The sequence below is a fragment of the Geospiza fortis genome, unplaced genomic scaffold, assembly GCF_000277835.1.
Source record: "Geospiza fortis unplaced genomic scaffold, GeoFor_1.0 scaffold213, whole genome shotgun sequence".
Taxonomy (NCBI): Eukaryota; Metazoa; Chordata; class Aves; order Passeriformes; family Thraupidae; genus Geospiza; species Geospiza fortis.
In genome coordinates this window covers 958,988-963,080 of record NW_005054399.1, presented here as the reverse complement: position 1 = coordinate 963,080, position 4,093 = coordinate 958,988, and positions in this window count along the sequence as shown.

Genomic DNA, 4,093 nt, shown 5'->3' with positions numbered 1-4,093 from the left:
GTGTGTGTGTGCGTGTGTGTGTGTGTGTGTGTGTGTGTGTGTGTGTGCGTGTGTGTGCCCCTCCCCGTGTCTGTGCCACCTGCGAGCCTGTGTGCCACCTGCCAGTATGGGTGCCACCTCCACTGTATGTGTGCCACCTTCAAGTGTGTGTGCCGCCTCTTCATGTCTGTCCCCTTTTCCCATGTCTGTGCCACCTCCCCATGCCTGTGTCCCCCTCCTCATGTCTGTCCCCTTTTCCACGCTTCTGCCCCACTCCCCGTCCCTGTTCTGCTATCTCTGTTCCTCCCTCCCCTTCCCTGTCCCCTCATCCCTATCCCCACTCCCCCATCCCTGTTCCCCCATCCCTGTTCCCCTATCCTCATCCCTGTTCCCCCATCCCTGTTCCCCCGTCCCTGTTGCCCATCCCCGTTCCCCTATCACCATCCCTGTTCCCCATTCCCATTCCTGTCCCCGTTCCCCGTTCCCCATCCCCATCCCCGTTCCCCTATCACGATCCCCGTTCCCCATCCCCATCCCTGTCCCTCCATCCCCATCCCTGTCCCGACCCCCAAAGGCGGCAGCAGAGCCCGGGGAGCGTTTGGGGACAGCGGGAGGGCTCTGGCACCTGCGGGGCTCCGGTTTCACGCCCCCGTCCCTGGGCAGAAGGGGAGCCCGAGGGCGCATCTCCATCATCCCCGCAGAACGGGATCCCATGTGGGGAGGATTTCCTCCAGCTGGCTCCGAGTCAGGCCCTAAAATCGCTCCCTGGAGGGAAGATGGGGCTGAAATCCAGGCTGTGAGGGGAGCCCGGTGGTGGGTTCGCTCCCTCCTAAACTGCCCGGGGTGCTACTGGGCGGGAAGGGGCTGAAGGATTTGGGATTTTGAGTATTTTGCGATGCAACAGGTGCGATAAAAGTGAGGTAGAGCTCTCCCCCCTCCTCCCCGCACCCTCCCTGTGCTGTCACACATTCAAACATCGCTCCCAGCACCACCTCGAGTGTTTTCTCCCCGATTTCTGGGCAGCTTGGGGGGCTCAGAGCAGCTCCGAGCTCAGCCCCTCCTCATCAGCATGCACAGAGCATCGCGCTCATAATAATGGATCTGATCTTAATCCTCTGTTGAGGCTTTTCAATTAGAGCCGGGTGCTTGAGTCAGACGTGTGAACACGGGGGGAAAAAAAGCGAGGCAGAGCTGCTGCTGGCATGTCAGGCTGGAATTCAATCTGCTGATGTATTTATGGGCATGGGTTGCTAAACGCGAGCGAGACTCCAGCCTGCTCTCGCCATGACAATGGGAAGAGTCATCTGATAAAAATAGAATTTGGCATGACAAACAGCCAGGGAGAGGAGCTTCGCATCACCTGCTCGGAAAACACGCCCAGAAAATGCCCACAATTTATTGCCCAGCAGTGATCCCGCCAGGAGTGGCAGCTTGAAGCCAAACGGGGTTAATTTAAAGGAATTATCTTTATTTTATTAGAATTTATTGGCAGTTCGTGCTAGGGAAAATGTTGCTGGATAAACACGGTGCTGCCTAAGTTGCCCCGAAGAAAGCAGTGCTTTTCCTGTAAATAAACACTGGGAAAAGAGGAATTTTACTGGGATCTGTGTGGGGAGACAGGCGGGATTTTCCAAAGCTCTCAAGGCTGGTTAAATTCTTTATCCACTCGAGCCAACAGCGCCGTGTTGGGGCTGAATGGAGGGAACACAAAGCCTGGGAGAGCATTCCCTGCAATCCTGATTTCAGCGCCCGATTCCCCTGGGCAGAGGGCAAAGAGCAGAGGGGAAAGAGCTCCTGGCATCCGTGGGTGGCACAGAAACCTTTGGTGGCACAGGGGACAGCGCCCCACAGGGATGGGAGAGTTTCTTTCCTTTAGAATTTTTCTGTGTCTCTCCTTTTGCTGGATGGATTATTTGATGATCCGCGCGCTTGTGGCATTTTTTACGTTGGCATTGCGGAGAGGAAGGAGAGCTGAGGTGGAGATAAAAGCCTCAAAATGAGGGACTGGGGTTGGTTCTGCTCTTTGTGCGTGTCCTGGTGGCCGTGAAGGACAATGGGATGGTGGGGTGTGAGGGAGAGCATTCCCAGCAGGACAAGGAGTGACCCTGCCCCTCTGGGCGCTGTGACCAGCTCTGGGTCCCAGCACAGGGGGGACAGGAGCTCCTGGAGGGATGTGAGGATGAGGAAGGGCCTGGAGCAGCTCCATGCCCAGGAGAGGCTGAGGGAGCTGGGGCTGCTCAGCCTGGAGAGGAGCCCCAGCTGAGCTGAGAGGGGGCTCAGCCCTGGGTGTCCCTGGGTGTCCCCATGGATCCCTGGGTGTCCCTGGGTGTCCCTGTGCATCCTTGTCTGTTCCTGGGTGTCCCCAGATGTCCCTGGAAAAGAGGGAAGCAGTTCCTGGTCACACAGGGGGTTGGGGCTGGAGATTTGTCCACTCCCCATTCCCACAAAATTCCCCAAAGTGCAGGAGGGACTTGGGAAGATCCCAGTCCCAGCCAGACGCAGAATTTCCAGTCAATCTGAGACTCAATCCCAGCTCCTGAGGAACCCAATCCCAGCTCCTGAGGAAACCAATCCCAGCTCCTGAGACTCAATCCCAGCTCCTGAGAGGTCCAATCCCAGCTCCCGAGACTCAATCCCAGCCCTTGCCTGGAATTCCCACCACATTTTCCTCTAAGGATTTTAAATACTGATTTTTAACTTGAGATGAATGAGATAAAAGCTCTGGATATTGCTGGGAAAATCATGGATCAGAGTGGGAATCATCACTTGGAGCTTCCAAAGCCAGCTGAGATTTGGGCTCTGGTGAGCCCTGAGTTATTCCTGTTGCCATAGAAATAAATGGATGTGTTTGCTGCTGCTCCCTGCTCCGGAGATATCCACAGATATCCATCACCACCTCCAGCCATGGTGCTTCATTCCCAGTTTTTCCTTCTCCCAGGAATTCCATGTGCAGCAGAAAGTATCATTATTTTTATTTATTTTTATTTTTATTTTCATTTTTATTTTCATTTTCATTTTCATTTTATGTTCATGCTCATTTTATTTTTATTTTGTGTTATGTTCCGTTTTATTTTAGTTTTAGTTTTACGTTTATGATTGTGTTTATTTTATGGCTATGTTTATTTTTATTTTAAATTGTATTTTTAATTTTAATTTTTAAAAATTATTTTTATTTTCATTTTCATTTCCTGGGAATTCCTGCCTGGGAGGGCTGGGATGGAATTCCCAGAGGAGCTGTGGCTGCCCCATCCCTGGGAGTGGATCCTCCAGCCTCATGTCAGTTAAACTCAGAGCTGGGTCTTAAATGAGCGCTCAGAGCTGGGCCTTAAATTAAGATTAAATCCACCTTGGGATGGATGAGCCTCTGGATAAGGATTTCTCTTACCTATGACCCTTATCAGTTTTATTTTGCTCTTCCTTCACCTCTTATCAGTTAAACTCAAAGTCAATCCTGAGTGCTCAAAACCAAGCCTAAAACAAGAAATAAATCCCTTTTAGGATGGATGAGCCTCTAGAAAAGGATTTCTCTTATCTGTGACCATCATAAGCTTTATTTTCCTGTTCCTCCTGACCACATGAGTTAAAGTCAAAGTCGAGCCTTAAACAAGAATTAAATCCACTTTGGGATGGATGAATCTCTGGGTAAGGATTTCTCTCATCTGTGACCTTTTCTGAGCCTTTTCAGCTTTATTTTCCCATTCCTCCAGCCTCATATGAGTTAAACTCAGAGCCAAGCCTTAAACAAGAATTAAATCCACTTTGGGATGGATGAGCCTCTAGAAAAGGATTTATCTTTTCTTCAACCCTTATCAGCTTTATTCTCCTGTTCCTCCACCTCTTATCAGTTAAAGTCAGGCCTTAAATGAGTGTTCAAAACCAAGCTTAAAACAAGAATTAAATCCCCTTTAGGATGGATGAGCCTCTAGAAAAGGGTTTCTCTTATCTGTGATCCTTATCAGTTTTATTTTCCTGTTCCTCCCATCCGCCCAAATTCCCCATCCTCGGCGAGGACGGGTTCGTGGTTTGTCGCTCTCCGTGGTGCTGCAGAGGCTCTGAACGCACCAAAAATTTCCTTTTTTGGCCTCAATTTCCCCCCAGCTCCCACGCCCAGCAG